Source organism: Stegodyphus dumicola, chromosome 4, assembly GCF_044657685.1.
Source record: "Stegodyphus dumicola isolate Sdum_Otavi_A_Nest chromosome 4, ASM4465768v1".
Taxonomy (NCBI): Eukaryota; Metazoa; Arthropoda; class Arachnida; order Araneae; family Eresidae; genus Stegodyphus; species Stegodyphus dumicola.
Genome location: NC_140771.1, coordinates 51392000 through 51414301, shown reverse-complemented (window position 1 = coordinate 51414301; position 22302 = coordinate 51392000).

The following is a 22302-nucleotide window of genomic DNA, read 5'->3' as shown; positions in this document are numbered from 1 at the left end:
ATCTTCAACAATCGATTGAGAACCAGAACGAAGCGAAGGAGGTCCTACAACAAATCCAAGCTCAACTCCATCGGGATCGTAGCCAAGAACATAAAAAATTACAGCAGAGTCTAGAACATGAAAAACGGCAACGCGTCGCTTTGGAAAAGAAACTGGAGGTCCTGAAAACGAATTTGGTAACTCTGATACGGACTAAATGGAATGCGTATTTTGGGGACACGGATTACGATCAGATTCTCGCGGAACTCGAAAAAGTATTCCATTTCAAAGAAAATCTAGAGAGGACCCTCGAAACGCAATTGGCGCAACTGAAAGGTCATTTTCCCGAAATACCGGTCGTTCAATTCGATAATTTGGCGTCGAGCATGATCGAATGGGCTCGACAGGTCGAGAATCGCAACGATTGTGAAGTCGAGCTCCGTAAAACCAAAGAACAACTTTTCGAATTGAAACAGAAACTCGATCAAGTCGAAAGTAATTATACGAAATGTAATGAGTACCTTCTCTACGCCAAAACGAAATTGACCACGTTCCTAAAAACGATCCTTCAGAATGACCCTAGTGATCAGAGGGAAGATTGGCCGCAAGCCGTTGTCCATCAACTTCAAAACGTGATTCACGGGCACCGACAATTTCAAGATCTCGTTTATAAACAAATTGTCACGCTTCGAGCCCAGTTTCCGAACATACCGGATCCCATTGAAGAATTGGCGAATTCGGTGATTTTATATTTCGAGCAGGAACGAGACCTGTATTGACGGCAGTTGAAGAACGTCCTCACATCACCGAAGTGAAAGAACCCACTACTGTACCGGCCATTACGTATCCTACGGATCAAGTGGAGGAATTACAGCGGGAAGTGAAAGATTTACAAAACCAACTGGAAGTGTCTCGGTCTCGAAACCAAACTTTAGAAAACCAACTGGCTAAAGCTCTCGTAGCTCCGCAGGATGTAGAAATGTCCGATACTTCGAAATATAAACGAAAGCACGTATCGACGGTCGACGAAGACTATGTAAGAGGTCTGTCATTGGATTTACAAGATGCCAAACACGCTTTAGATCGATGTCTGGACGAAAAAGCCCACTTGCAAAAGGAATTGGAACACATTAAAACCGAACCAACCCCTTCTCCCTCCGTATCGTCCGATTTCAAAATGCTCAGCGACCTGTTTTATCAATTATACGTGTCCTATTTTCGATTACGATTTGATGTCGTGTACGGAAAAACCGTTTTTTCGTCGGAGGAATATATTAGATCCGTGCTGAATAAATTGGATTTCGTGGATCGAAGCATTCGATCCAATATGACTGTGAAAGAATGGACCGATGTTTTATTGCAATACATCAAATGGGACGTACAAACTCTGACAGGAGGGTTAGATTGGCAGGGGTCGCATACAGCCTACATTAAAGATGAATTCTTAACCTATTTCATGAATCAAACGATTGAAATCATTGACCGGTACGCGAAAGAATTGAGGAAACAGACCGAGATGTTTAGAAGTCCATAAAATAATAATAAAGGGGAACTATGGAGTATTCAGAGTTAATCGATCGTATTCTTGCGCACCCGATTTTAAAAGCGGGGATTGACGAAATCGTTGAAAATAACCCGAGAACGTTAAACCTCGTGAGCCGGGAATGGAAAAATATATTAGCCAACAATCCTCAGTTTCAAGATTTTCAAGCTAAAGCGATCCCGTTCCAGCATCCCGTAGAAAAAGGTTATATTCAGATTGAAAATATTAAAGATTTCAGTCATCATTATAATATTCTCGTAGCGGGGTATTGGGTTCTCTGCGCTACTAATTATAAGAGGAATCTGAATGCCCATTCTTTCATATGTAAACTCTGTCCTCCTCTGGTGGACATTACCAAAGCCGTGGCAGCCGATCATTCCCAAATGCTGATTTCAGAACAATGTCGGTTCTTCATTGAAAAATGTACACCTTCTCTCTGTAAAGCGTGTCGGCAAATGAGTCAACGAAATGATCTGAATTCTCAGATGTCTCAAAATCAATGGTGTTTACGCAAAACCAAAGTGTTTGATGGAACGACCCTTTTAAACGTGTTTCAAGAAACCCTGGACCAAGAATTTGTGAATAACGATATATTTATTGGTATTTTAAATATTAAAATTAATTCGCGGTACTTTTACGAAACGGACGCTTTGTATTGTAGAGTAGGAGGCATTTGTAGAGATATGATTCTCTTTCAAGAAGATGCTCTGAATATGATCGAAAAACCCGTGTTTCAGTTAAATATTTTAGAACCTTCCTCGAGAAATATTATTAACGAAACCATTTCCACTACCTTCGATAAAGAGAAAATCAAAACTGAAAAGGTGGATCCAGACCAGGTTCCCATCAAAAGCAAGATCAATCCAGATCTGTGCAAACCATTCAAGAAAGAGAAGCCTAAGAAGGAGGCTGAGGATGTAAAAGGCAATGAGGATCCAGTCTATTTAGGTGAGGTTTCTGCCAGTTCTATGAAGAACAAGTTTAGTAAATTTGCGTATAAACCGTACGCTCTCAGGTCTCGTCGTGATATAGATTAAAAAAAAAAAAAACTCTTTGTTAATTTTTATCATGTCTTTAGACATGATAAAAATTAACTACCCTCCCCTTTTTGTCTGGGAATGTTGTCTCACTCTTTCGAAAAACAAACCGTGACTCATTCTTGGAATGATTGCCATTAGAAAGGATGAGTTATGGTCTATTTTTAGAAAGTGTGAGACAACATTCCCAGACAAAAAGGGAAGGGGGTTGTTAATTTTTATCATGTCTTTAGACATGATAAAAATTAACAAAAAGTTTTTTTTTTTAGATCTCAAAAATTTTTTCTAGCCGACTCGATCAACAAGACCATCATTTTTTTTTTCAAGAATGTGTTCTCACTTATCTATTTAAGCCATTCGAGTTTCATTTCAGATCGTTTGATGCTGTGGCCTGTGTACAAGCTTCTACATGATGAAAACAGATTCTGTGTCAAGGTATATTGCCATTTTGTTTTTTTTCCTTTTTACATAATAGAAATTTTTCTGTACTGACTTTTTAACCCCCAACCAAATCAATTTTTTTTCTCCAAACTCTTTTCGCATTTAGCAAGTTAGGAACCGCGTATCAGAAAACTGCATGGCATTTTTCATAATGAGATTATCGGGCAAATCCTTTCTCGTCAATTGTTTATTTAAAGCCGTTTCTTTGGGATACGTGATGCATTTGGATTGATAGAGATACGAAGATCCTGTTTCTTCTCCCATCACAACAATCGGTTCAGGGTGACAAATATCTTCTAACGTATAAAACCCAACCCCTTTCTTGTACGCGACATTCGAAATGACGGTTTCGGGAACGAGGTCTAAATTGGGTAGCTTATGAAAATCGAATAAACAATGCGCCAGCAGGAAATTGTAAAAAGGAGAGAATTCCGTTTTAGGGTCGACAAAAAGACCTCCATTCGCCATGTCGCATACCTTTATCTTGTCGAAAAGCGTCGCTACATTTGAATTATTAATATAGTGGAATAAACCGCAAAGACGTTGCTGAAGCGTGCTCTTGAAATGAACCATCATTTCTTCTTGCATCTTCGTGGTATTGTTCACGCCTAAACCAATTTCGTTCGTGTTGCCAACACTTAAATTCCGTAGCAGTTCGTAATGGAAACGCCGATCAAACACATCCATGGCGTTATTGCGTTTCAAGTCGGTCGGGTCTTGAGAATACAGGTGGTTGATATAGTGCTCGATGCACGGGTTGAGTTTAAACGTGAGATCGTCCAACTGGACGTCGTGTAAATCGGGTCGGAAATGTTTATCCAGGAATTCGCGCGTCGGTAAAATGACAGTATTTTTCGGAAACGAGAAATTTTCCTTCACAATCAGGAAAGGTCCAACGACCTTGGTATGCGATTCCGATTCCATTCGATGATAATAAATTTGCAATCCATAAGGATTTCGAAGATGGTTCAGGCAGAGAATATTCCGAAACGCCGAAATATTGTCCGACCCACAAGGAATTTTTCGATTACTAAAAATACAATTGGATTCGTTCATTGTCTTGGTTTCTGAAAATCCGGCAAGGGTCAAGAGACATGCGATTTTTTAACAAGTCTGGAGACAAAGTCGCTAAACAATTTAAACGATTCGACATTCCTGTCAAACGAGCAGGGGAGGTCGCTAAAGTCGTCGCGAAGAATAAACCCCTTCAAAAAGCTTTTGATAAAGTGTTTAGTAAGAAAGCTCTTCTGACCGTAGGAGGGGTGACGGCCGTCGCGCTCGGTTCTCAATATGTCAACCAATACATTCGGGACAATTCGGGCTGTTTTCTCTACAACGGAGGGGACATGGTTTGTAAACTTAAAGAATTGAGTTGTTGTCAACCCGAACCTGTTCACGGGATCGAATCGTGCACGGGATTTCCTATTCAGCAATGGAATGCGTGTGAAGGGTACGACAACGAGAAAGAGGATACGTGTTGTCGATTATGTGATTGTCAATATCACGATTGTACACCGACGCAAGAATTGAAATGCCGTCGACCCACGATCGGAGAAGCTTTAACGCATTTCAGTCAAGACGTGACGGGTTCCATCACGAGTGGTATTTTGGATGTTTTGGGTAATATACCGTGCCTAAAACCAATCTTATTGGGAATCGTTCTTGTCATCATCGGCCTTATTATTTGGAAATTCGTATAAGAAAAGATGGATATCGTTACACTTCAATCCTTAAAGACTCCTATCGATCACCTTCTTCATCATAAATATCGTCCTCGACTGAATACCGTGGTACCTCAATATATCAAATTTCATAAATTTCCGCCCTTCACGAGCCTCGTCACGCTCGAACTGGTGCGCGATCCAGAAGTACGGGAAGCGGTTCGAGACTATATTCAAACGCTGTTTCGAGAAAAAGAGAAATACGGCTATTTGTATTTTTTGAGTGAACAAAACCTCGTACTTCCATTTACAATTCAATGGAATACAGAATTTGTCGTGGATCCATTGAACTTTTTTACTATCATTACGGAAATAGATCAGATAGCCGACCAGTTCGCTCAACGGGGAGATATGACGTACGAAATAACTCGCGTTGAAATACTCTATTTTTTAGTGTTGATTGTGAATATTCAACTCAATTGGATCACGGTCGATTATTTGCTACGATGTAATCAGATGTATGATTACTTGATTGCTGCTCCTAATCGAATCTTGACCAATTCCGAAATGGAAAAGAATACAATATGATCTCCAAGTGACGAAATGCTTCTTCTTCAACCCTTCTGAGCGATCTGAAGTAAAACTTGAAATGTTTAAATAGATAAGCGAGAGTCCATTCTAGAAAGAATTTTGAGATGTCTTGCCAATCGAGTCGGCTAGGAAAAATTTCTGAGAGCCCAGAAAAATTTCTGTAGATGAAAAAAAAAAAAAAAAAAAAAACTTTTTGTTAAATTTTATCATGTCTTAAGAGATGATAAAAATTAACTCTCTCTTCTTTTTGTCTGGGAAGGATGTCTCGCCGTTTGAAAAAAACAAATCATAACTCATCCTTTCTCATGGCAATCATTGCAAGAATGAGTCACGGTTTGTTTTTCGAAACGGTGAGACATCCTTCCCAGCCAAAAAGAAGAGAGAGTTAATTTTTATCATGTCTTAAAGACATGATAAAAATTAACAAAAAGTTTTTTTTTTTTTTTTTTTTTTTTTTTTTTTTTTTTTTTTTTAGCTTTCAGAAATTTTTTCCAGCCGACTCGATTCACAAGACATTTCAAGATGACGTCATCGTTTCAAGAATTGTGTATATCAGTGGATAACTTTCGCACTTCTTGTGAGTTGAGTTCCTAGCTGAGCTAAGGGAATCACCATTTCTCAATCTACAGATATTTGTTTCGTTTTTTTTTCTCTTTACAACAGAACACATGGAGAGGAAACTGGTCGTTCCATAAATTCAATTCTTAACCGGACAATATCGAGAAATTTTCGAGCTTCCCGACTTAGGCGAATGACGATCGGGGACGATGAATTTCTTGGTACAATGATACCTTCTTCTTCTTCGGTTTCCACCGTTTCGGCCGAAAAGCATATTTTATGTCGAGCCAAAGTTAGAGCCAATTGAAAGAGTTTCAGATTGCCGTACCTGGTTTCTGGATCCGTGGAACGATTCTGATGATAAAACTCCAGCCATGATTGAACCAGGTAAGGTAGATGAGCATAGGGTTTAGCAAGTGGAACTGGTTTTTCTTCTTCGATTTTGGTCAGACACCATAAATCATGAGGAATGGAAGCATATCGAACTCGGTGAAGCGCATGCTGACAATCGTATTCGTAACTCTCGAGAAACGTCAATTCGCTCACATCTGTGACGGGATGGAACAGACACGCCGTGTTTCTATTAGCAGGTTGTTTCGGATGAGATTCGAGCATGACATAACTTAAACATAAGAAAGCCTTTTTGTATTCAAACCCGATGACCGTCGAACAGAGTACGACCGGTTGAAGTGGATACGTGGTTTCTGGTTCGTAAAGAATAGGAATCCAGTGCACGGTCGTGGGGATGGCTTGATATTCCATGTACCGCTGATACGGTGATCGAACATATAAAATCGTTTCCGGTTCAGAACCGTTGACGACGAGTCCAATGCATTTCCCGTTAGGATTCGATCGAGTAGCATTTTCGAACCCGATTTGAAACGGGTATTCGATCAAGAGTCCGACCTTCTCAAGCGAATTTCTCTGATCGTACGTATTCAAAATACCTTGGACAATATATTGAGGATGGTGCTGATACGTCCATTGTTTTTGAATGAGCGCCGTACTCTTATTGTACTCAATGGGAAACGGGATGGGTTTCTCAGGATTCACGGACGGTAAAAATTCAATAAAGGAAGACGGAAAAGCCGTTCGCGTTTTCAGAGGATCGTAATAAACGTCCGGTCGATCTTTCCATTCGTTGATGAAATTATGGACGAGGTCATTCTCGTGATGGACCTGGTTGGACAAAAAACAAAGACGATACCTTTTCCCTCCGTCATCTTCTGGTAAATGTAATCTGGGCCCGTTATCATCATCAAAGTAATGTCCTCCTGGATACGGTATATCCCATTCGTCTAAATATAGAATTGTATGATTATTTTGGGAGCGGTACACGTTTTCAAACACGGGATTTTGTAAATAGCGTTCGATCGTTTTAGGATCTTTCACAAAAAATGGTGTGGCGAAAAGTTTGAAAAGATTGTGGGAGGATTCCGATGAATTCGGGATCGTGGGGAAAATGACCCGTTCGTTTTCTAAAAGAAGGATCCATGACGCATTGCGTTGAAGAAAAACGGTACACGATAAGTCCGACATTTTACAATAGGCGGCTAGGGCGAGAACGAGTGGTTTCTGACTCGGGACGACTTTATCGAAATGAACGAGTTTTCGAATCACAGAAGGTTGAAGCCGCATATGGGCTAAGGGAAAAAAAATCGTATCTTGAATCACATTGAATCCTCCTAAATGCAAGCCATGAAATTGGCTGTAAAGTGTAGTGTATTTATGAATATTCATTATCCTTTGTTTTTGAGAGGGTCGGATTAAAAAAAGAAGAAAATAGACATCTGAGAAAGTATCCGCAAGTGGAAAAGCTTACGATGAGCCGATTTTATAGTTGGCGTAGTATCCGAACTGACATTCGCTAAGGGGTCTAATAAAATCTAAAATCCATGGCTAGAGAATAGATGGGAAAGTCTTTTATGCTTCTGATAAAAACCGCTCGTTGTAAATCCAGAATCCATTGGTTAGAACAGATGCGGGAAATGTATTTGGAATTCTAATAAACAGACCAAACTGCCTCGAGTATCTGCAAGTAAAAAATCTTACGATGAGTCAATTTTATAGTTGAAGTAGAATCTTGGATCCATTAAGGATATTGATAGAACTTGTATGTAATTAGAGAGAAAGGAATGAACAAGATAAAATGAGTTATGAATCATTTCTCCGATCCGTTTTTGGATCTAATTATAAGACATTTATGCCTTTTATTCATACTATTCAGCTTTACTGTTTATTTGTCATTACATTAGTAATTTGTCTGACCATCTACATGAACATCTACATCGACATTCCTGTCAAACGAGCAGGGGAGGTCGCTAAAGTCGTCGCGAAGAATAAACCCCTTCAAAAAGCTTTTGATAAAGTGTTTAGTAAGAAAGCTCTTCTGACCGTAGGAGGGGTGACGGCCGTCGCGCTCGGTTCTCAATATGTCAACCAATACATTCGGGACAATTCGGGCTGTTTTCTCTACAACGGAGGGGACATGGTTTGTAAACTTAAAGAATTGAGTTGTTGTCAACCCGAACCTGTTCACGGGATCGAATCGTGCACGGGATTTCCTATTCAGCAATGGAATGCGTGTGAAGGGTACGACAACGAGAAAGAGGATACGTGTTGTCGATTATGTGATTGTCAATATCACGATTGTACACCGACGCAAGAATTGAAATGCCGTCGACCCACGATCGGAGAAGCTTTAACGCATTTCAGTCAAGACGTGACTGGTTCCATCACGAGTGGTATTTTGGATGTTTTGGGTAATATACCGTGCCTAAAACCAATCTTATTGGGAATCGTTCTTGTCATCATCGGCCTTATTATTTGGAAATTCGTATAAGAAAAGATGGATATCGTTACACTTCAATCCTTAAAGACTCCTATCGATCACGTTCTTCATCATAAATATCGTCCTCGACTGAATACCGTGGTACCTCAATATATCAAATTTCATAAATTTCCGCCCTTCACGAGCCTCGTCACGCTCGAACTGGTGCGCGATCCAGAAGTACGGGAAGCGGTTCGAGACTATATTCAAACGCTGTTTCGAGAAAAAGAGAAATACGGCTATTTGTATTTTTTGAGTGAACAAAACCTCGTACTTCCATTTACAATTCAATGGAATACAGAATTTGTCGTGGATCCATTGAACTTTTTTACTATCATTACGGAAATAGATCAGATAGCCGACCAGTTCGCTCAACGGGGAGATATGACGTACGAAATAACTCGCGTTGAAATACTCTATTTTTTAGTGTTGATTGTGAATATTCAACTCAATTGGATCACGGTCGATTATTTGCTACGATGTAATCAGATGTATGATTACTTGATTGCTGCTCCTAATCGAATCTTGACCAATTCCGAAATGGAAAAGAATACAATATGATCTCCAAGTGACGAAATGCTTCTTCTTCAACCCTTCTGAGCGATCTGAAGTAAAACTTGAAATGTTTAAATAGATAAGCGAGAGTCCATTCTAGAAAGAATTTTGAGATGTCTTGCCAATCGAGTCGGCTAGGAAAAATTTCTGAGAGCCCAAAAAAATTTCTGTAGATGAAAAAAAAAAAAAAAAAAAAAAACTTTTTGTTAAATTTTATCATGTCTTAAGAGATGATAAAAATTAACTCTCTCTTCTTTTTGTCTGGGAAGGATGTCTCGCCGTTTGAAAAAAACAAATCATAACTCATCCTTTCTCATGGCAATCATTGCAAGAATGAGTCACGGTTTGTTTTTCGAAACGGTGAGACATCCTTCCCAGCCAAAAAGAAGAGAGAGTTAATTTTTATCATGTCTTAAAGACATGATAAAAATTAACAAAAAGTTTTTTTTTTTTTTTTTTTTTTTTTTTTTTTTTTTTTAGCTTTCAGAAATTTTTTCCAGCCGACTCGATTCACAAGACATTTCAAGATGACGTCATCGTTTCAAGAATTGTGTATATCAGTGGATAACTTTCGCACTTCTTGTGAGTTGAGTTCCTAGCTGAGCTAAGGGAATCACCATTTCTCAATCTACAGATATTTGTTTCGTTTTTTTTTCTCTTTACAACAGAACACATGGAGAGGAAACTGGTCGTTCCATAAATTCAATTCTTAACCGGACAATATCGAGAAATTTTCGAGCTTCCCGACTTAGGCGAATGACGATCGGGGACGATGAATTTCTTGGTACAATGATACCTTCTTCTTCTTCGGTTTCCACCGTTTCGGCCGAAAAGCATATTTTATGTCGAGCCAAAGTTAGAGCCAATTGAAAGAGTTTCAGATTGCCGTACCTGGTTTCTGGATCCGTGGAACGATTCTGATGATAAAACTCCAGCCATGATTGAACCAGGTAAGGTAGATGAGCATAGGGTTTAGCAAGTGGAACTGGTTTTTCTTCTTCGATTTTGGTCAGACACCATAAATCATGAGGAATGGAAGCATATCGAACTCGGTGAAGCGCATGCTGACAATCGTATTCGTAACTCTCGAGAAACGTCAATTCGCTCACATCTGTGACGGGATGGAACAGACACGCCGTGTTTCTATTAGCAGGTTGTTTCGGATGAGATTCGAGCATGACATAACTTAAACATAAGAAAGCCTTTTTGTATTCAAACCCGATGACCGTCGAACAGAGTACGACCGGTTGAAGTGGATACGTGGTTTCTGGTTCGTAAAGAATAGGAATCCAGTGCACGGTCGTGGGGATGGCTTGATATTCCATGTACCGCTGATACGGTGATCGAACATATAAAATCGTTTCCGGTTCAGAACCGTTGACGACGAGTCCAATGCATTTCCCGTTAGGATTCGATCGAGTAGCATTTTCGAACCCGATTTGAAACGGGTATTCGATCAAGAGTCCGACCTTCTCAAGCGAATTTCTCTGATCGTACGTATTCAAAATACCTTGGACAATATATTGAGGATGGTGCTGATACGTCCATTGTTTTTGAATGAGCGCCGTACTCTTATTGTACTCAATGGGAAACGGGATGGGTTTCTCAGGATTCACGGACGGTAAAAATTCAATAAAGGAAGACGGAAAAGCCGTTCGCGTTTTCAGAGGATCGTAATAAACGTCCGGTCGATCTTTCCATTCGTTGATGAAATTATGGACGAGGTCATTCTCGTGATGGACCTGGTTGGACAAAAAACAAAGACGATACCTTTTCCCTCCGTCATCTTCTGGTAAATGTAATCTGGGCCCGTTATCATCATCAAAGTAATGTCCTCCTGGATACGGTATATCCCATTCGTCTAAATATAGAATTGTATGATTATTTTGGGAGCGGTACACGTTTTCAAACACGGGATTTTGTAAATACCGTTCGATCGTTTTAGGATCTTTCACAAAAAATGGTGTGGCGAAAAGTTTGAAAAGATTGTGGGAGGATTCCGATGAATTCGGGATCGTGGGGAAAATGACCCGTTCGTTTTCTAAAAGAAGGATCCATGACGCATTGCGTTGAAGAAAAACGGTACACGATAAGTCCGACATTTTACAATAGGCGGCTAGGGCGAGAACGAGTGGTTTCTGACTCGGGACGACTTTATCGAAATGAACGAGTTTTCGAATCACAGAAGGTTGAAGCCGCATATGGGCTAAGGGAAAAAAAATCGTATCTTGAATCACATTGAATCCTCCTAAATGCAAGCCATGAAATTGGCTGTAAAGTGTAGTGTATTTATGAATATTCATTATCCTTTGTTTTTGAGAGGGTCGGATTAAAAAAAGAAGAAAATAGACATCTGAGAAAGTATCCGCAAGTGGAAAAGCTTACGATGAGCCGATTTTATAGTTGGCGTAGTATCCGAACTGACATTCGCTAAGGGGTCTAATAAAATCTAAAATCCATGGCTAGAGAATAGATGGGAAAGTCTTTTATGCTTCTGATAAAAACCGCTCGTTGTAAATCCAGAATCCATTGGTTAGAACAGATGCGGGAAATGTATTTGGAATTCTAATAAACAGACCAAACTGCCTCGAGTATCTGCAAGTAAAAAATCTTACGATGAGTCAATTTTATAGTTGAAGTAGAATCTTGGATCCATTAAGGATATTGATAGAACTTGTATGTAAATAGAGAGAAACTAATGAACAAGATAAAATGAGTTATGAATCATTTCTCCGATCCGTTTTTGGATCTAATTATAAGACATTTATGCCTTTTATTCATACTATTCAGCTTTACTGTTTATTTGTCATTACATTAGTGATTTGTCTGACCATCTACATGATTTATAAAACACAGCAAGATAAACATTAGGAAAACTATGTTCCCCCTTCATGGTATTTGTTTTTCAGACATATATATTATGGATTAAGTTATTTCTTTATCAATAGCGTCAGATCCTGGCACCCATTCAAAAAATCATTAATAATAATTTAATATCATTAATAAAATTTTGAAACCTTCTAGTATAAACCTTTTTCTTAAATTTTTGTAAAATAACAAAAATAACTAAAGTTCTAACCCTTCTATCATAACCTCATTACTTGATCAAGGTGCCTTGTTCGAGAAATGGGGTAATAATAGAGGGGTTAGAACTTTATTATGCTTTGTATTTTACGGTTAAAGGATATTTAAAAGGTTTATAGAACCCCTATATTTTTTTAATCAATTTAATTTTTAGATACCAAAAAGGATTAGATTAAAAAAATATAAGACGGAATCAAAAATAACATATATAATAATTAATATGAAGGGATTGAATCAAGATGAATAATGAGGAATCTACAATTTTATCTGAAAGGAAAAGGAAGAAAAAGGCCTATATGAAACATTATTGGTCATTGGAAAGAGTAAAAGAAGCAAATCGATGGAGATTACGAGAGAGGAGAAGAGATCCAAACGTTCGATTCAAAGAGAGGGAATACCAACGAATGAGACGATGGAAATGTTGGGAAAACTCTCTTCCTAAACATAGACACAAGCATGACAATACTGTCTGTCTATGGTAAGAACAGCTCTCGCCAGTTTGTCTGCAGCTGTCTGTTGCCGTAGAAACGAGCCCTAACCCATTTTTCGTAGGGGTGTCTTGAAGACTTACTTCTGAGTTTGCCACCTTGGCGCATTTAAAGATGATTTGGCGATATTCACATTTTGTTTTAGTTTCAAGTAAAATGCTTGTTGACCCTTTGCGTCGACCCCGACATCCAATTTCCGAAAATGAAATTCGATGGCGTAGATAAAGCTTTTGCAGTCAAGAAACGGTCTTTGATTTTGCCGTGTGAGGTACAAGTCGCTAAATTTGCAATCCCTCTAGATGTACAATGAGTAAAAATAAACTTGTAGGGAAATAAATTTAAAAATCCGTGTTTATTTTTGAAGAAAAATTTTAATTTCGTCATTTAAAAAAATCATGCTATTATTTTGCTTCTTTTTTGTTTATTTGTTTGCTTGCAAAATCATAGATGACATCTTAGAAATCTACTTGATTGCCCCATTCTCTTTATATAGTATAGACGCACTTCATAAATATAAAATAAATTTAATTTTTATAGTTCTCCCCTCTAGCTGATCTACCGTGAACATTCAAAGCAATTTCTTCAGTCTTTAAATGACGTTCTGCTATGTTTTTATTTCAAAATTTTCTGTTAATTTATTGCTTGTGCTTTAATAATGACTAAAAATTTCATCATTAAATGTATATAGAATCATCTTGAAAGTAAAAGCATTTTTTTACATACCCATGCTCTCAATAAATACTTTTTGCGAACATTTCTTCTTTTCTCATACCTTTAAACTAAACCAAAAGCTGGTTAATTTAATGGCGGAAGGAAGCGAAGGTGAATTAAAATCAAAACTGCTTTTTCCTTAATTACCAGTGGTTTGGGTTGGTTTATATGATTACGGAAAGCCTCCAGGCCTAAGAGGAGGGATGCCTCCATGGAGGGCTTGCTAAGGGAAACTGGCTGTGCGCCCAAAACCGTATCATGTTGCCAAAATTTCTTAAAAGTTAAATTGCTGTCAATCCATGTTTCATCGATGTAAACGATGTGGCGTTCGTTCACTTGCTCTGAGTTTTCTCATTTCGCGTAAATAATTGTTCCTCCAAAATACAATGTGAGGTCTTTCGATAAGATTTTTTTTTCTACGCATTCCAACGAAAATTCATTGAACACAAAACTTTGCACAAAGAGTCCTTTTGCCACGGGAAGTCTAATTTTGCCTCAAGACAGGCAGTAATTTCCGCACAGATGGCACTTTCTTTTCTTTGATGTAAAAGTCTTGTATTGTCTGCCGTAAAACGCATTTGTCAAAATCGTAAATTTCACATTTATGATTAGCAGGGCTTTTACATTTCTTTCCAAGTGTATTCAGAAGTTTATTTTCACCCATTGTTGATACTTCGCTCTTCAAAACTTAAGGAAGAGGAACTACTAAAGAGTTCGCCGAAACTTCAGAAGCGCAAAATTCTGCGACACTATACACGATTTGACGTGACTGAGACTTTAAAGGTTGACCTTTCTTAAACTGGAAGGGCATTTAAAAAAATTGGCGATTAACAAAGCACTACGAAAATCAAGCTAAATAGAAGCGAATTTGAGCAAATGCTAGCACAAATGATATAACAACGAGAATAAAAAGAGCTAATAGTAATAATATAAGGCTTAAGAAAAGATGCGTGCAGCTGGAATGAAGCCGAGAAGACGAATGATAAACTTCCCTTAAGCCAACAGTCGCCAAAAACAAAATAACAATAAAGCAACCCTTGGTTCGTCCCTATTTGAAATATACTAGCCCTGTTGCTATAGCGACCGCCACTCGCCAGACACCGTGGCGGGAGCTGTTCTTACCGTAGACAGACAGTACAGTATTCATACCATGTCCGTCAATGGAGGAATGTCAAAATATTATTAAACGGATGAATATTTCGGAAGCAACACGAACTAATTATGAATTTTATTTTAATGAATTCTATGACTGGTATCGAAAACATGGTGATGGTATAAAATATCATTATAAGAGAGCACTACAGAAATATGAAGAGTATCTGACTGAGGAAAAAAAGAAATCGCGTAATCAAGTGAAGAATAAGCTATGGTTTTTATATCGTTTATTAAGTGTTAAATGGGAGCGTCCGAAGCAAACTAATATTAAAAGGTGTCGAGGCCCTCTTCTTACATTAGATGACCTAAAGAAACTGAAAGAAATAGTTATAAAGTGCTATGAATATGAAGAAATGGCATTATTTATTCTCATCATTTTTGAAACTGATTTAAAAGCAAAAGAAATTTTAAAAATTCTGAACGAAACAGATCTTCGACGGCATTATGCACAAAAAAAATTGGTATCGTCCAATATATGGGATCAACGTAATCGGTTTTTGTATGAATTTCTGGCTTGGGTTATTGCCGGCCCACTTTTCCCTCGAAGATTAGATAGTTGTTCAAGAAAGTTAAAACGATTCTTTCGAAAATATTTTCCGTATCGACCTTTTAATCCTTCCTATACTATCATTAAACGTTCCATGAAAATTGTAGGTTATCGTAAACATATGCTAGAAGAAGCAAAAAAAGAGATGGAATCAAAAACGTAACAGATTATTTTTTTAAAATATTGTAACTGTTAACGTTTATAGATTGAGTCGAAATGCTTAGATAGAGTTAAAAAAATGGGAGTGAAGAAATATGTCAGAGAATCAGAGTTATGAAAGAATATTCCATGAAAGGAGTTGGTCAGAGAAAATTTCTTTCAAACAAAATGAAAAATAGGTAAAAAGCAAAAGATTTCCTACCTTTACTGAAGTCTTTGTCATAATGCATATGTAAGCCAATTTGGAAGATGTTACCTCCTTCAACAGCACAGGCGATTTTGAAGCGAAAGTCAGATTACTTAAATAGATAAGAGAGAGTTTATTCTAGAAAGAATTTTGAAATGTTTTGTTGAATGAATAAACTAAAAAAATTGTCTGGGAATAATGTCTCACCTTTTCTAAAAATAGATTTGTGAGGAAAGATTGATTATACCTTTCTTGGAAATCTGTTCTTGAAACATGTTGAGACCTGATCCAAACAAAAAAGGGGAGGTAGAGTTAATTTTTATCATGTCTAAAGACATGATAAAAATTAACCAAAAGTTTTTTTTTTTTTTTCACCCAACTTAATTGACTTCAGTTCTAATCCTAACAGTTCATTATGGTTCCCTATAAAACCGAGCTATATTCCTATGTACACATTGAGGTTTTCCTTGAATTATAGCCTTTACTTGTGGAAATTGACACATGCATTCATGCTGATTGAACCCCCTATAGATAAATGTACCATTTTGACAAACATCTTTCGCCAATTCTCCACAATCTGGTCCATTGTAAAAAGCTGGATCCGTGCAGTAACACGACCACTGATAAAATCCATTTTTTTCCGTAAGAATAATCATTCCCCCTTTTTCAGTTTGACACGGGTAAGGGTTCAGTTTGGGCATACAGAGTCCTCGAACACATTGCATTTCTTCCCCGTTTGTGCAAAGAAATTCACATGTATCCACACACCAGACTTTTTCTCGTCGGCAATCTTTAAGCGGTATCGATTCGTTCATGGGGATGGAATCCGATTCCATAACAGAAGTAGGAAAGAAAAACAGAAAGAGACCAAACATCATCAAGAATATATATATTTCAGCCATCTTTTTTCTTTGCACAAAAAACAAAGGATAAGGTTATGGAAAGACGAGTTGATCAACACGAAGAACGTCGATCTTGTCGTCGAACGGCTCTTCAGTCTAAAATTAATACTTGGCGAGATGCTTGTACGGCATGCTTTAAAATCATGGATGATTGGGCCACGATCGATTTTAAAAAATTCCATTTCATATTTGAACGATGGGTCTCGATTCTCAATCGTATCTTGGAAAATCCAATTCGTCGATTGGACCGTTACGAAATGTCCATGTATTATTGTGAAGAGCCAGGAGGACCCAAAGAGATTATTCAGTTATATATTAATGAAACCGAAACCGAAGAAGGAAAAATTCCCGTCTACGTTATTTTTAATCTTTTCGAGTTTATTAAAATTCATCGCAATTACTGCTTAAACTATTCCACTTCGAACAAGATGCTGGTAGATCAAAACAGGGGTACGATCAATATGAACACCTATTATGCTAATCAGGTCAATGTAGATCAAACTCGATTTTATCGTAATGAAACGACATGGCAATTATTATTCATTTTTACTTTACATGCCTTGGCTCATTTAGATGTGTTTGATTTATACGATCACGCTTACTATGATACACACCAGCACGTTCGAGATTCAGTTTTCTTCCGATTATATTTCTATGGACAAGTCATTTGGGGAATATAAAGCAAAAAAAAAATGTCTTATCCTTCCAAAGTTCCTATTGAGTATGTTCAAAAAGTGTTAGAAGAGGAATTAAATCGAAACGTGCGTCGTTCTGAATTGACAGGGACATGTTCGTTGGGGCACGTTTTATTCGACTTGTCTCATTTACAAAAATTTTTTCCCCGCTATAGTCCAGAAAAGTTTATAAAGTTTCGAGACGATAAATTTATAATCATTCCGGGAAATTACTGGTATGACGCTATGAGTGAAGAACTTCGTGTCCAAAACTATGTAAAACGTTTCTTAAACCGTAATAAAGTAGAAATAAATCCAAATATGCGGCATCGATCTCAACGTCAACGTTCTAGAAGTCGATCGAGAAGTCGATCTCAAAGTCCAACGAGAGTCCGAACACGATCTCAAAGTCCAACGAGAGTCCGAACACGATCTCAAAGTCCAACAAGAGTCCGAAGTCGATCTCCAAGTCCAACAAGAGTCCGAAATCGATCCCAAAGTCGCTCTTCGAGTATAGATATACCCATTCGGCATTACTTGGCTCCCCTACCCAAAAAAAGAGGGAGAAAGAGAAAGTCCAAACTCAAAGCTCGTGTTGGCTACGAGCTTTAAATAAAGTTGTTTCAACAATGAATTCTATTGATCCTGCTATTCAGTTCACTTTTGAACTTGAGACTTGCAATTCTCTTCCGTTTCTCGACATTCTGGTCACACGTAACACATCCAACTTCAGTACAACAGTTTACCGTAAACCTTCATCGGTTTGCCTTCCACCAAATTCAATAATAAACCTTTGAAACCAAATCTAACTGCGAGAGAAAGAGCTACAATGCGCGAAATTCATTCTAACCCGGATATTATCATTTCAAAGGCCGACAAAGGTGGCCAGATAGTCGTCATGGATAAGAACACTTACATCGATGGTGTCACTAAACTCTTAAACGAAGGACCATATAATCCTATCCCTAAAGATCCTTCACATTCGGACTTATCCAAAATAAAAACTGCGATCAAATCTTCGCAAATCATTTCAAGCAACTTAAAACATTCGCTTATCCCATCTGTTGCGAATTGTGCCAGATTACATTCTCTTCCCAAAATTCATAAAAGTGGTATTCCTTTCCGCCCTATTGTATCAAATTTAGGTACTGCCTCGTATCCTTTAGCTAAATATTTAGTTTCTAGATTTTCCACTCTATTAGACAATAACATTTACACCATAAAAAATCCAATAGAGTTTGTAAAAAAGGTTAAAAACATTTCTCCTAGTAATTTACTCATGGTTTCTTTTGATGTAAAATCATTATTCACCAATGTCCCAGTGGAGGGTGCATTAAGATGTCTGGAAACCAGACTTCGCGAATTTCATTTCTCTTGCATCGAAATTGATGAGCTCATTTCTCTCACTCAACTCTGTTTGAAACAAACACATTTTGTTTTCCAAAATAAATATTACAAGCAAACTGAGGGATTAGCCATGGGAAGCCCCCTCAGTCCCATCCTGGCTGATATCTACATGCATTATTATGAATCAAAATTGTTTGAAACTTTAAAATTCCCGGCATGGTTCCGTTACGTAGACGATACTTTTACCCTGTTTGAAGGTAATAAAGATGATTTAAATAAAGTTGTTTCAACAATGAATTCTATTGATCCTGCTATTCAGTTCACTTTTGAACTTGAGACTTGCAATTCTCTTCCGTTTCTCGACATTCTGGTCACACGTAACACATCCAACTTCAGTACAACAGTTTACCGTAAACCTTCATCGGTTTGCCTTCCACCACACTTTAAATCATGTCATCCGACTAAACAAAAGTTAGCTTCATTTTATTCCTATGTTTTCCGTGCTCTTCAAGTTTGCTCCTCCAAACTAGCCCTTGATGAAGAACTAAATTATTTAAAAGCAATAGCTATTGACAGGGGCTTTTCACCCAACATTATTAATCAAGCAGTTAAAAAATTCTCATCTGAACACACTAAAAGCCACACTCTTATTTTAGGAGATTATAAAAGTTCTGTTGTCATTCCCTTCTTTCCATCAATTAGCTATAAAGTTGCACATATTTTGCAGAAATTTAACTTTCGGGTTGTTTATTCTCCCATCAATAAAATTCCAACTTCTATACTCAAGGACCCCATTCCGGATATGAATTCCTGGGGTATTTATAGGATTCCTTGCAGTGTGGTTTAATTTACATTGGCCAAACTAAGAGAGCCTTAAAATTTCGCGTCAAAGAACATGAGGCATATGTTAGAAAAAAGGAAACACAGAAGTCTTCTGTTGCTCAACATTGTTGGTCCGAAAATCACACTTTCAATTTTTCTGCTGCCAAAATTATTCAAAAAACATCTTCCATTGGAGAACTGGATTTTCTAGAGGCATTTCACATTCATAAAAATCTTTCTGTTCTAGTTAACGATCCTAATTCCAATCCAAATTTGCCTTCGGCTTTTAGAGAAATTATGTTTTAGTTCTGGTTTCGCCAACAGATGGCGCCACTTGCTTATTCTTGTCCAGGCTTTCTTATCTTACCTATCATTATTTCCTATCTTGTTCATTTGCGGTTTTGCAGCTGAAGATGATGGTTCGGTAAAACCATCGAAACTAGTCCTGTGAAAATTTTGTAGGTATAACGCTGATTTTTGTTGTTTGACTTCTGAATTAGTATTTATTCAGCGTGTTATTGTGTCTTAATTATAGGAGGTTTAGTTCGCGAATTTATCTTATTTAAAGAATCTGTTCTGTTCTCGACCGATCTGGATATTGAAACTCCTCTTTCCCTCCCTGTAGTCGAAGAGATGGAAGAAGGGGAAGAGAAGTGTCCCGAAATTATCGGCATTCCCAATTACTTCAAACCCGTTACTCATTTTTAAATAAGAAGAAAGCATTTAGAAATGGATTTATGGAAAATCCATCGTCGACATTTATTATCCAAACGACGTTACCGATTTTTTGCCAAGATGGCTCAAAAAGAAATGGATCAACTTCCCTATCTCACCCCTCATAATATGTTTATTCATCGAGGTTTATCGGAATCGCTGTTGAGTAACAGTTTTGTGATTACCGATCATATGCTTTCCAGCATTATACTCCGAAAAGATAATATTGATCCTCAGTACAGTCAATATTTGAACAAAATCGTTCCTTGCCACAATTTTAATCAACCTCTCCTCCTTCAGTTAATAGCCACCTCGATCGCGGAAAAGGTGAAAACGGAACAGAAAGAATTACCGATGGACACAAGAGGACTTCCTAAAGACCCAATAGAGGATCCAAATGCTAGGAAAGTAAGTGTTATTAAGGGGGGTCCAGGAACCTCCACGGAGGATGCACTTAATCAAATGTTTGGCGTAAACAAGTAATTTAAAAAATAATGGACGACCCTGTCAAAATGGTGAAGGTTCAACGAAACGATATGGTCTACAGTGTTCGAAAGTATTTATTATCGATCCAGAATCTACAAATCAAATATAAATTTTTGCAATATTTTGAACAAATAGGGGCCCAACGAGATAATGCCGGTCTGGTGCATGAAGATCGAGGCGATAAAATAAAAGTTGTGAACCTCTATTGAAAAAAAGAAGATGACTCTTTGGATATTTCTTCTCGTCTTTTATCTTTACCTGATCATGATCTACCTGTTTCGAAACGAGTCCCAAACGACTACGACCCATCCTTGGCAATCCATTTCTTACCACCCTCCTCAGCGGACGACGCTTTATTCGACTTGCATTCACGCAACCGATTGTGGCGATGATCAAATATGTTTTCGGGGTGAATGTCTTCCCAAACTCCTTCCCCATGCCACTTGTTCTTCAGCTACGGGAGAGTGGGTTCTGGTGAATCAAAAAGGATTGAAATTCGCGACCTGTTTTTGTAAATACCCTCATCTCGTCACGCAAAAAGAACGCGGGGGGAATTGTGACGTGGACATTGCTTGCGGACCTCACGGGCGATTAGAAAGTTTAGACAAAGATCCTTTGAAAGAAGGTAAATGTGTTTGCGATTTTGGATACAAGCCGCTTTTGCAAGGTTTCGGGTGTGAAGAAATGACCGCTCACGAACGATTAGCGTTTTCGAAGGAAGAAGAAAAAAACAACGTATGGGATCCAACCGTATTTTCCGAAAAGTATCTCGCGTCTTTCCAAAAACCCGGTTACTTCCAGCAGCCCTGTTCCTTCGATGCTTTTACAGGTCAGCCTTTAAAACATACTTTTTATCATGCAGAATTTGGAAGTTGTGTGTGTGATCCGAGGTATGGGAATATCGGGGTGCGACTCGATCATCCCTATTATTTGAAAAATAACGATAAGGGCTATAATGCTTGCGCGAATATTTTTAAAAGCGAACCCGATTCCCCGATCCATCATGTGAAACTGTTTGCCTATTTCTACATGTTTGATTATTCGCCGGTCGCGTTCATCGAATTTGAGAATTTAGACCCGATTCAATTATCCTATCCTTTCAATTATTACGTGGTCCAATCCAAGAAACACCATCTACAAATCGAAGAAACGTGGCCTTTTGACTACATGCAATATGTTTTTAAGTACCTTCCCTTTACGGTGCATACGCGTCACTGCCACGAAGATCCTATTTTTCATGTCAAAACGTGCTACGAAACCATTATTCGACAAAACCAGCTCACGCGTTGCCAGTTGATCGAGCAAGAACTGGATGGAAAATTAAGTCAACACGCGAACGCCTACACGCTCCTGTATCGATATCCCGTATGTCTTTTTTCAGAGGAGGATCGACGCGTTCCCGAAATTTATCAAGGCCATGTCGTTCTCAATCCTTTCCATTTACTGTTGAAAACCCTCCCAAACCTTCTTCGATCGAACGGTATTCAGATGAGACCGAATGAGGAAGGCATGTGGCATGTCACGTTTGCTCGAGCTCCTTATGTAGAAACATATGCGGCGACGTTAGATCCAGCCGTCTTTCCCGATATTAAAGGAGAACCCACGAAAGCGTTGGAAAAAAATCATATCTTTTAAAGAGAAAGAGAGAGAAAATCAAAATAAAAGAAAGGGAGACATATAATCAAAATAAAAATGAAACGCGCTCATGAAGAATCCGAAAAGGAAATGGACCATGGAGAGGGGGAGAAGGAGGAAGAAGAACCTACCCATAAACGAATTAAACAGTCGGACGTGTCTCTATTATTAGAGCTTCAAAATAAACACACAGATC